At 43.0% G+C, this 12,593-nt stretch overlaps 1 protein-coding gene across 1 annotated transcript in view; it reads left to right on the top strand.

Annotated features, from left to right (window-relative positions):
* Positions 1-1,550: 1,550 nt before the first annotated feature.
* The window catches only part of MPP7 (membrane palmitoylated protein 7), a 355,336-nt gene continuing 344,293 nt past the window's right edge, over positions 1,551-12,593 (top strand). The window contains exon 1 of the mRNA XM_036277124.1: positions 1,551-1,601. The gene's annotated coding sequence lies outside the window, so the exon portion shown is untranslated. The remainder of the gene's footprint in view (positions 1,602-12,593) is intronic.

The following is a 12,593-nucleotide window of genomic DNA, read 5'->3' as shown; positions in this document are numbered from 1 at the left end:
CACTTAACAAACTGGCCAGGGTTTGTCCTTACTTCTATACAAATTAGTGTTTACCTAAACATTCCTTTCCTTCCTTAGGTTTGTTTTATTTTGTAAACATACAGTTTTTTTTACTACTATTAAATTTATAGCATTGTTGGGGAAAGTGCTTCATTTCAAATAGCATATTTCAGAACCTCAGGGGCATGGCAAGAACAAATAGAACAGTAAGGCAGCCAGACAGAGTTAAGTGAGTGTGGTCCCCAAGTAAGCTATGTTGACTTGAGGCTTGGCTGATGTAGTCTGGAGGTCAGATTACTTAACTATGGGTCATTGATAATCATCTCAATTGGCCCTCCTCCTTCCTGCTTTTAATTTTCAAAGTCTGAGTCACATCTTGAGGCTCGGTCACATGGTCACATTCCTTTCTTATAGTTCCCTGCATTAGCCAAGTTTTCCAATTTATATCTTCTGAATTGCTTTCTGTCCTCTACTGTTTTTGATTAAAGCTTTATTTATTTGATATTTTGGATTCAAAATTCTTCCTGTCAGGGAGGATCTGTTTACAGTGTAGTGCATTCTATACTATGTGTTGGATAAATGGTAGTTACTCAGAAAAGAGTATGAGGGCACCTCAGTCATATTTGTAAAGTTCTATAAGGGAGCTGAAGGGGGCTGATATCAACACATATTTCTTTAATGGCACTCAGCTGTTTCGTATACTATATTGTCTTCTATGGTGGAGGAATTAGTTCCCTGGATATCCTCAAAAGTTTGCCATTACTATTCTCTGCACCTTACTCATTTTCTATTTTTAAAAAAATTATGAAAGTAATACATGCTTCATATGGAACACATAAAGGTAATAAAGTCACGCATAATCTTATGGGGTGAAAACACTTTATGGCTTTTCTATGTATATCACTATTTCCCTCTGAATCTTATGCATCTTTTAAAAAATGCCCAAGAGACTTCTCAAAATCCAAGTGATGTTAAAGATTAGATATGATTCACCAAGTTCATACGCAAATCAAAGACCTGCTGTGGGCTAAGGAACCTCACATATGGCAAAGGAATCTGGGTGTCCTGAGTCCTGTGCAGGTAAGCTTCCGGTCCATTAACCACAGCCTATTCTACAGCCACCTGGGAATTAAGCGAGTGGAGGCGGAGCTTCCGATGATTGAAAGTAGGGGAGAGGAGCAACAGAGCTGTCATGAATCAGGGCTCTGCTTTGTTTTTTCTCACCGACCAATCAGAGAGCGTTTTTGGCGAAGCGGTCTTCAAGTCTGAGACGCCTGCCCCTAATGCAGCCAATCAGCAGGCGCCTCATACAAAGAGTCCGCGGCGTTCACGCCCAGCGGGAGGTGAGGCCTCGCCCCGCCCCGTCGGCCATGGCCCCTCCCCTCCTCCAGGCCCCCGCCCCTCAGAGGGAGGGGTCGAGTCGGTTACTCCCCAGGCCGGAGGTGGGGGCCCGGCTCCCGCTAGGATCGTGCGTTCCGCGCCCGCCGGTTCTGTTTGTCCTCTGCAGCCGCCGCCGTTGCTGCCGGTCTCCTTGCCTGCGAGCCCGCGGCTGCAGGGGCCAGCGCGAGCACGCCTCCCGCGGCCACGGCATCCCAAAGCAGGTAATTGGGCGTCCGGGCTGCAGTGCCGAATGGAGCACCTCGCACGGTGCCGGCGATGAGATCCGCTCCCCTGCAGGTCCGGCCGGCGGTGGCCGGGACGAGTCACCTGGGGCCACCCGCCCGCCTCGACGCGCCTCGGCCACGGAGCCCGCGGGGGCGGCGGCGGTACCTTGCGGAGAGTTGGGGGCGGGGACGGGGGGCGTGGGGCCTGGTCAGCTGCGGGCGGGACCCCTTGGGGACCTCGCAAGACTCGGGGTGAGGCGGCTGGGCCCAGCGGAGGGCGGAGGACGTGCAGGTGGAGGGAGAAAACGCCGACTTGAGTCAGTCAGGCACCCGAGGGAAAAGGACCCATTGATAGTAGCGATAAGCTACTCAATTTAAAAGAGGCCCTTTTTTTTTCTTTTAATTGAGAAAGGTGTCACTATTTGAGTAGTATTAATTGCACGTTTTTTGGAGACAGGCGCTGTGCAGTGAGATTTACACATTAACATTGCTTATTAGCTTTTAAATGAAAAGCAGCCTTTAACATGAACTTGTTTGAAGGCTTTTTCTCAAGTGACAAGTAGACAGAAGCAGGGTGACTCACCTTTGTCTGCGCTGAAGTGGGGAGCGGCGCGGTGGCCGCGAGGGGGAGGAATGCCGGTGAGGAATGCCTGTGCAGGTTTGAAAGGACTGTGGGGGTGGGACCTTGTTTCTGTCACTCTCATGGTGAGAGTAGACTTACACTTTTTTTTTTCTCCTAATTTTTTAAACAGCTTTCAAGTTTGTTTTAAAAAGGGCCTCTTTATAAACAATCTCTGAGTTTTAGGATGTACCTGCTATTCATGCAGTAACACTTTGCAGTCAAGTTCTAGGCAATTAACTGTAAGATTTGACTTACATATAAAGAACCACTTGGAATTGCTGTTGCCGTTTCTTTGACGTATTTAATAACCTTTTTCATTCACCATCTGTTCACAAGAGAAATGATGAAGTTTTAGTAGTAATGACACAGTGAGGACTCTTGGAGCAGTGTTCTCCCTTTCCAGGTGCACTCTCTTCTACACACTAGTATTCCCATTTAAGTCTTTTAATTGAGAAGCTCAAAGCATGGCGTCAATTTTAGTATCCTCCTACCCTCCAGGAGGCAAGTAGTATTTATCATAATCATTTTACTGGTACATAAACTCAACGCCCTAGAGATGAAAGGAGTTCTGCCCCAGATTACTTGACTCCTACTAGATTTTTTACCTGCAATGGATTTAATCCAGGACCAGCAAGGTCCCCACCATCAACCAAGCTTCTGGAAACCCATTTGATCACATGTACATGAGTCAGAGATGGAGATGGTTGTTTGTGAGTAAAGAAACACTGTCTGTTAGATTTTTCCCCTCTGAGGTTGCTAAGATAGTCTGAATCACACCAGAAAGGTATTTTTTTATACAGGCAAAACAAAACTAAGTGGTGCTATGTGAAAAACTATTTTAAATTTTGGGAGGTGTTCCAATTAAAGAACCTTATTTATATTTGCATCAGTGGACTTCAGCAGTGTTTTTAAATTTGAATTGAAATAATATGCATAAAGCAAATAAATATGAAGTGTAATGTATTTTGGTCACAACTTATGACTGTTTTAGAAATTTTTACTATAAATCTGATAGAAACGTTGAAAATGTAAAAATCATTACTTAATGAGAATAAGTCAATGAAGGGACTGTACGTGTTAATGGAGAGCAAGATTAGGTGGTTATTTGGGAGGAACCTTTTGAATGATGTCAAGACTTGGGGAAGTCAAGAGAATGGTTATTTTATGTTAAATTTAGTCTTCAAGAACATGGAAATATTTTATGAATAACTGAATAAAACTGTTCTAGTGGTGAAATAATTCCTTGTTTTCATCTCTTGCATCTAACATGTATATTTTGATATAATTTATTTATGTAGGATATAAGGCATCTAAGCCCTGTCATCTTTGCGCCGATTCTGTTTGTTTTTGCATTAATACTTTCACTTAATTTTTCCTCTACTGTCAAATTAATATTTCTAGCATCCAAGGAAAATTTTCATGAAGAAACCTTTATCTTCTGTCAGTTTGTATGGAAAATAAGCCCTGTCTTCTGATGGTCACAGCTTTCTTGAAGTGTGAGGAATTGGAAGGAGACTTTAGACTGTTTATAAAGTAGTTGCTTGTGTTCTTAATGTAGAATCTCTGTCCTTTTTTGACTTCCACTAGATGGTGCACTGGGTGCTGCTTTTTGGAGATTTCAGTCAGATTTTTTTTTTCTTGTAGCATTTCACTGACAAAGGTACAAGTGTACCACAACTATTTCTATTGTAATGAGAATTGCAATTAGTGATTTAAGTCAGTCTTATTAAATGAGATTATTTAATGGATGGAAGGAAAGGACAGCTTAATTTAAAGTGTAGGAAATTGTTGGTAATTTTAGAAATAACTTATACTAAAAAGCTCTCTGGTTCTCCTTGTGGTCAGAAACCCAGACCATAATGTGGATTTGTTGGTCCTTATTAGGCATGTACAACTTTTATTTATTTTATTTTATTTTTTCCCCTAAAACACCCATTTATATCTTTCCAATATTTTAGGAGAGCATGATTATCACTCTGCTTCACTTAAGAACCCTGCTGATGTTAGGAGCTCAAGCTTGTTTGTTCCAAGTACAGCTTGGTGAGGTTAGAGGAGGGAGATGAGAAGACATAACCGTACCATTGCTAAAAAGCAGTACCCATTTTAGGCATAGAAATGGCAGTGTTTGTGGAGAATAGGACTAGTTAGGATGATCACATTTTGTGAGATGTTTTGCAGAAAGCACTGAACTTTTATTTTTTAATTTTTTAATCCTCACCAGAGGCTATTTTTCTATTGATTTTCAGATAGAGTGGGAGGGAGGGAGGGAGAGAGACATCAATGTGAGAGAGACACATAGACTGGCAGCCTCCTGCATGACCCCAGCCAGGGCTGAGAATCAAACTGACACTGAGGTACTGAGTTTTGTGCCCTTGATCGGTTTCGAACCTGAGACCCTCTGGTCCACTGGCCAACGCTTCAACTGCTGAGCCAAACTGGCCAGGACAAAACACTGGACCTTTAAAAAGCAGGAGAAGAATGTCAATGGGAAGGTCTTTAGGTGGCTGGTGTGTTTATGTCAGTTCCATTGAACTCTATGTGCAGAGAAGAGCTTTGATAAATCCTTTCTTAGAACCAACTATGATCCTCAGGGAATTTGGTGGTAATTGGGAAGGGGAAAATAAATAGGTGCCTTTCCTTCTACAAAGGTAGCTCTTACCCTTGCTGCTATGCCTTGGATGAGTGTGAGCATAGAAAGGTGGGCGGTTGTAAATAGCCAAGCAGATTAAAAACTTGCAGGAGTGTGGGCTTCCCAGTGCTTTCTACACCCTTGACAACTTTAATCAAGTCAGTAAGCATTCTGACTCATGTTTATAGCTATCCTGTGGTCCAGACTTGGGCTAGTTACCTATTTAATCTTCAAATTTGTTTTTAATTAAAAATGTAAGTAGAATATGGAACTTTGTAAAATGATTTGAATATGCAAGTGAATAGCTTAAAAGAGTCTTTTGGCACATGGTAGGCTCTCATTCTGGTAGGTGTTGGAATATACTTACTTCTGATACTCTGTCTTCTCCCTAAAAAAGGTTTTATTAGAAATAGGCAAACTTGAATAGACATAGACCTTTAGTGCTCCAGATTGAGAACTTGAGTTGGGGCAGGAAAGAAGGCTCTTGGTCCAAATATTGCCTTGAAAAGAGGAAGTGAGGTAGGATGCTGTAAAGGGCTGGTCTAGGTAAGGGCCAGGGCAACTTGAGTTCTGTATAGTATACATGGTAAAAACATCTGGTTAGCTTGACTCATGGCAAAAACATGCTCTTTGAAAGACAGTGTCTATATATGTTTACTGAAAGCAATCTGAATCTTGAAAAATATTTTTGAGTATTGTAACTTTTTTTTTATAGCATTTGGAGGTTTGTTGAAGTAATGTAAAAATTTGGAGTTGAATCAGGGATGAAAAGGATTCTGGAACTATGGACCAAGATTTTCAAGCTTATACTGCTGACAGGCAAAATAGTTTTCCTCTACCTAATATGGCTCTGATTTAACTTGTGGAGATTCTGTTTGTATCTCTGCTCTCTTCATGTTTGAGATTAGCTCAGTTCCCGGTAAGACCCATCAGAGTAGACTTCTTTTTTGGATGGTCAAATTAGGGTACAGATTAGGTGTTTTTTTTTTATTGTTGAATGTAGAATGTATTACAGATGTTCCTCATTTTTCCCCCATTGACCCCTTCCTCCCCACTCCCGCCCCCTCTCGCCTTTTCCCACACTATTGTCTGTGTCCATTGGTTATGCATATAAGTTCTTTGGTTTATTTCTTCCCACCCCCCAACCCCTTTCCCTTTGAGGTTTGTCAGTCTAGCAATGAATTTCTACTTCTTAATCCCTTCACCTTTTTCACCCATTCCCCCAACCCCCTCCCATCTGGCAACCAACAAAATGTTCTCTGTATCTATGAGAATGTTTGTGTTCTACCTGTTCATTTTATTTGTAGATTCCATTGTTGATAGATATGTATTCATTGCCATTTTGTTTGTCCATATATTTTATCTTTTTCTTCAAAAAGACCCTTCATCATTTCATATAATAACAGTTTGGTGACGATGAACTCCTTTAACTTTTTCTTGTCTGGGAAAGTCTTTATATGGCCATCGATTCTAAATGACAGCTTTGCAGGATAGAGTAATCTTGGTTGTAGGTTCTTGCTTTTCATCACTCTGAATATTTCTTGCCACTCCCTTCTGGCCTGCAAAGTTTCTTTTGAGAAATCAGCTTACAGCCTTATGGGAACTCCCTTGTAGGTAACTAGCTGCTTTTCTCTTGCTGCTTTTAAGATTCTCTCTTTGGCCCTGGCCGGTTTGGCTCAGTGGTCAGAGCGTCGGCCTGCGGTCTGGAGAGACCCGGGTTCGGTTCCCGCTGAGGGCATGTACTTCGGTTGCAGTTTGTCCCCGGCCCTGGTTGGTCGTGCGGGTGGCAGCCACTCGATGTGTCCCTTCACATCAATGTTTCTGTCTCTCTCTCCCTCTCACTCTATCTGTACAAAAAATGGAAAAATATCCTCGGGTGAGGATTAAAAAAAAAAAAAAAGATTCTCTCTTTGTCTTGAACCTTTTGCATTTTGATTATGATGTGTCTTGGTGTGGGTCTCTTGGGGTTCGTCTTATTTGGGACTCCCTATGCTTCCTGGACTTGTATGTCTGTTTCCTTCACCAAGTTAGGAAAGTTTTCTGCCATTATTGTTTCAAACAGGTTTTTGATTTCTTGTTCTCGCTATTCTCCTTCTGGCACCCCCAAGATGCAAATGTTGGCACGCTTGAAGTTGTCCCAGAGGCTCCTTACACCATCCTCATTTTTTTGGATTCTTTTTTTTTTTTGCTGTTCTGATTGGGCGTTTTTTGCTTCCTTATATTCCAAATCGATGGTTTGCTTCTTGGATTTATGTACTCTACTGTTGAATCTGTGTAAATTATTTTTTATTTCAGTTAATGGCTCCTTCATTTCTGACTGTGCATCCTTCATTTCTGACCGGTCCTTTTTTATGCTCTTGAGGCCCTCACTAAGTTCATTGAGGTTCTCACTAAGTTCATTGAGCATCTTTATAAGCAATATTTTGAACTCAGCATCTGTTAGGTTGCTTATCTCCATTTCGCTTAGTTCTTTTCTTGGGGTTTTGTTCTGTTCTTTCATTTGGGACCTGTTTCTTTGTCTCCTCATTTTGGCTGCCTCCCTGTGTTTGTTTCTGTGTATTACTTAACGAGAGGCATGGGGCTAGCTGAGACCAGATGCTGATTGTTTGAAAGAATTTAGGAAAACCTGAAGCAGGATCCAAGACAGGCTAATCCTATAGTAAAGCAACTGGCAACAGCTTGGGTGGGCCTGAAAGTTGGGTGGGGCGGGGCCTCAGGAAATCACCAGGGCGGGGCTACCAGTGTGAGCCAGGTTGCTGGAGTCCCAGATATGGCTTCTGTCTGCCGCCCCAGGGAAGGGCTCACCAAAGGAACAAAGGCCTCTGACAGTACATTTGTCCCAGAGAAAGCCCCCTCTCCAGCCCTTGCTCCAGTGCCAAACAGCTCAGTTCTTCCCTGCATGTCTCTGGTGCCCCTTGAGCTGCCTCCCCTCCAAGCTCAGAGGGAGAGAGTCCGATAAATCCGTGCGCGGGCCCTTTAGGGAGCTGCCTGGGGCTCCAGTCGCTTCAGCCTCCCTGAGCCTCAGTTTCCTCTGGTTTTTCCAGCCAGAAGTTATGGGGACTCCTCTTCCTGGCACTGGAACCCTGAGCGGGGCACCTGGTGTGGGACACCTGGTGTGGGATAGGGACCCTCTCAGTCCTCAGGAAGGACCTCAGGAAGCCGAGGTGTCCTCCTGATTTTTATCCACCACACGTGGGTGTGGGACCAGCCGGTAGTGCCTCTGCCCCTCCCGCCTCTGCCCCTATCAGTCTCGATGTGGCTGCTGCTTTAATTCCGTAGTTGTAGGACTTCCATTCAGCTTGATTTCAGGCGGTTTTGAATGATGGTTGTTCTGTAGTTTAGTTGTAACTTTGATGTGGTTGTGGGAGGACGCGATACCGCGTTTACCTACGCCGTGGAAGTCTCCAGATTAGGTGTTTTGCCAAATGTAGGGAAGGAGTTGCGGTAATGTTGGCACTGAGGAAACAAATTCATATTATTTTGATATGTTTAGAGGCATTTTGTATAGGATCAAAATTTTACATTTTGGGATTTTCCAAAATGGTAATTATTTAACACGAACACAATTAAGTTGAATATGAAAACTTTAGACCAGTGGTTCTCAAACTTCAGCATGCCTCCCAGTTACCTTGAAGGTGCTATATAAGTTAGTTGCTAATTCAGTAGGTCTGGGGGTGGGCCCTGGGATTTTGCACTTTTAATAAATTCCAAGGTAACAGTGATGCTGCTGCTGGTCCAGGGACTGCACATTGAAACTACTGAGAAGATTCCAGGGGGAATATGAGTGAGTGGTTAAGAATACAGGCTTTGAAGTTTGAAAGATCTGGATTTGAATCCCTGCTCTGACACTTACTACATCTTTGACTTCAGGCAAGTTTTTTTGTTTTGTTTTGTTTTAACCTGTTCGCTCATTTCTAAAGTAGAAATAATATAGTATTACGTTGTTGTGAGTATAAAATGAACACAAATGTGTGTAAAAGCTTGTAGAGCAGTGCCTGGCAGGTGCAAACATGCAAAAAAGGTTGGCTTTTAATCATAAAAATCCACGAGTGTATGAAACAAATAGGATCGCAAACCTTATAAAGGGGAGGTAGCTCCTCAAGAACAGAAACTGCAATGCTTTCCCTCATTTCCTCACACTGGAAAAGATCACGAGTACCCTGTTGTAACCCAGGAGAGTCAACCTCACTCGGACACAAAGTGGGTGAATTGAGCTGTATTACCTGCGCAGGGACTGCAGCCAACCTACGCAGAGGAGAACTGCAGCCCTGAGCTCAGGGGGAGGGTTGCTTATATAGGACAGGGGTCATTCAAGAGTTTAGCAGAGCAAGCAAGGCACGTGTACAGAAGTGGAGGCAGTTAGCAATAAGCAGGAGGGAACAAGAGATGGGAGGGAGCTGAGGCGAAAGGGAACTTGGTGAACTGGGTCAGCATACATCTATCCTGCTATTCATGCTATTATCTAAGTTTTAAAAACTAACAAATTCGCTTAGAGGACACATTCATTTAGAGGATTATCAGGCCAGCTGGTACTTCCTCAGGTTGCCTCTGAAAGCTTCATAGTTGGCCTTTTGTTTATTTAATCAGGACAAAGTGATGGGAGCAGGTTATTACATTCCCAACTGGTTTTCAGGGGAATCAAATCTTTGATTCTTGTTGTTCATCTAATGGCAATCTTTGGCAATGAGAGGCTAGGACTAATAATTTGACAGATTGGACCTTCTTTCTTATGAAAGCTATTAATTTGTTTATAATTACAGGTCTATATGTCAGTCCTAGAAATAGAAGTATGAGGGGGTCTGCTAGGGCAGAGAGAAGAGTAGTGAGCTGACATCTCAACCAAGATGATGATGACAATTTACCTTAGGTCCTAATAACATCTGAAGGGACTTGGTGTGTATATATCTCTGGATTTATCCGCTGCCTAACATCCTTATTAGACCCCTGTATAGTCATAATCAGAAAAATTAGAGTCCCAATAAATGTAAGAGTCTTATTTTTAAGGGATCTGGTGGGGCCTGCATCGTCCATTTTGTTGTTTTTCGCCTTCAGGATTGGTGCAGCCAGTCCGGCATGCTGTTGACCTTGATAGCCGTTGGTGCAGGCAGGATGACAGTGTAGGTCCCTTCCAGGCCGGAGTTAGTCCCTGGGTGGTGAATTTCTTTATTTATATTGAGTCCCCGGGCTGCAAAGGGTGCATAGGATTTGAGGTGGGCACAGGCAGGGCATCGCAGATGTGTTTATGTTTGGCCTTCTGGGCAGATTGCAGGGCCTGTAAGAACTGTAAGAGGGCGAGGAGAAACAGAGTGGTCCAGTTTTCACCGGTTTCTAAAGTCCTTTTTATGTGCTTTATCTGCCTGGAACTCTGTGGGCAGTAAGCACAATAGAGCTTCTAATTTAAATTTAATCCCTTAGAGATATCCTGTGATATCTTTGCTATCAAGGCGGGGTCATTGTCTGATCTAAGGGTCAGGAGTAGCCTAAATCTGTTATTCCCTTTAATATATCCTAGACTGTTATTCTTAGAGGCAAATTCTCCCTCTCTCAGTGTCTTATTTTCTTTCCTTCTTGAGTATTCCTCCAATGTCCTGTCTTCCTGTAATATGTATGTCCCTTTCTTTTATCTTTTTATTTCCTCTGCATAATCCTTCTTCAGCTTGCTGATAGACCCTCTACGGTTTACACAATCCTTCCCCTGACATGAACCTGAGAGCTTGCTCAATCTATCTGCTGTCTGCACATCCCCTTGCCTTTTTTTTCCTCCTCCTCCCTGCTTAGACTTATACATTCCTGTTTCTTTCCATCTTCTCCTTTTCCCTCTAATCTTATTGGACATTTCTTGTCTCTCAGGAGTTCAGTAAGCTTGGTGTAACCTAAGTGGGTAGTCTGGTGCAACTGGTTGACTAAAGTCTGACCTAGAGCCTCTGAGACCAATAACCTCCCATCAGGTAGTGTCTATCATTCGTTGATTTCCTTTAGGATTTGTTTCTGCTTGGTTAAGTAATTTTTTGACCCAGTGTAAGTAGGAGTCAGGGGCAAACTTGGGATTGGCGTGGTGACTGATATCTGGAGAGGTCCCCACTGGTTTTAGGGCCATATGTCGAGCTTCCTTATTTGCAGCATGGTTTCCCCTTGTCTCATCAGAGAGCCTGGATTAGGGCTATGAGTTCAGCCTATTGGGCTGAAGTTCCCCTACTTAATGATATGGTCCAGAGTTATTGTTGCTGCCCCAGCATACCTGATTTCTTCCTGGACATAGTTGTTCCCGTCCGTGAACAATACCTCATCTGATGATGGCAGTGGGTCATCCCTGAGGTCTGGGTGGCTGTCTGCAGTGTCGATTGCCTCCAGGCAGTCCTGCAGAGGTTTCTCCGGGTCATCATCTGGAGGCAGGCTGGCAGGATTGATGGCCAACGTCTTGTGGAACTTGATGCGGAGGCTGGCCTGGAGTGGCAGTGGCCAGCAATTGAATGATCTCTGGAGGAGATCATGTCCGAGTAGGGGGTATGGGCATTCTGGTAGGAATAGAAACGAATGAGTCACAGTATTTTTCCCAAGGTCTATAGTCCTCTTTGAAGTCCAGGGGTAGGTTAGGGTCCCATTTGCTTGGTCAAGACTGAGTCTGCTGTACCAGTGTCTACCAGGAAACTAACTAGTTTGTCCCCTATTATTTAGTATTATTCTAGGTTCTGGGGGCTCAGTTGGAAGGAGCCCTATCCCTGTTATTTTCCTAAATTAAGGACGGCTTTTTATTTTGTTCCTCTATATCTGACTTTGTCCTTGTTTTTTCTATCCCTAATTGGGACCTAGGCCTGTTGTCTTGACTTTTCCTTAAGTTTCCCTTCCTAGGGTGATCCTTTTCTATGGGCCCTGTGTCCCTTTAGGCTATTATTATTATCTTTGTTAATTCAGCCAATTGGGCCAATAGGCCTAACAGGAGAACACAGTGAAAAGTGTCTAAGGAAGCCCTTCCCCCGACAGTATTTGGGTCCTACTGTGGGCAGAGGAATGGGAACATTTCCTCTGACCCCCAGGTTTACAAAAGGATGCAGGAAAGGGGAGTGATGTCCTACCATGTATGTTTACGTGGGGCAGAGTGTTTTTTTTAACTCTCTAAGAGCATTTTATATCCGTGCCTGGGATTCCTGTATTCAATTCCCCAAAGTTCAAAGAAGCCTGCTGGAAATTAGCTGCCATCAAACCTGCTGTGGATGAGCAGCCTAGGCTGGCATTTCAATGGTTAAACAGTTTGCCTGTAAGAATGTTAATAAGCCTTGTAGAGATGCATTGAGATCTCATCATAAAGAAGCCAGTACATCCGAATACATCCATATCCATTCAGATATTGGGTCTTCCTATACATAGGGGACATAACAATTGAGGCTCTGAGAGAAGCCTTCCCTGCGGATGAGGCAGGAGAAAGTGGTAAAGAATCACCCTTTTTTATTCCTTTATGTCAATTTTTAAATTTTCTATTCATAAATCTTAAATCTTTATTATTTTTATAGTTTCCTTTTCATAAGCCCTTCTCAGGTGGAGACCCAAGTACATCAGAGGCATCATTTTATTCATGTTATAGTAATCATAGCTCAGATTTATTTTTTTTCTTTTTATATGTGAGTATATTGTAGCATCATGAAAGAAAAAACTTTCTTAGTTAAACCAAAAAGAGCTTGATCTTCAGGCCTCTGGGGCTTAATTATGTTCTTTCTTCTAAATAATCCAAGCATGACATTAC

Source organism: Molossus molossus, unplaced genomic scaffold (assembly GCF_014108415.1).
Source record: "Molossus molossus isolate mMolMol1 unplaced genomic scaffold, mMolMol1.p scaffold_m16_p_1, whole genome shotgun sequence".
In the NCBI taxonomy this organism is placed as follows: domain Eukaryota; kingdom Metazoa; phylum Chordata; class Mammalia; order Chiroptera; family Molossidae; genus Molossus; species Molossus molossus.
The sequence above is the reverse complement of the archived record's forward strand: the minus strand, read 5'-3'. Positions and strand labels throughout refer to the sequence as shown.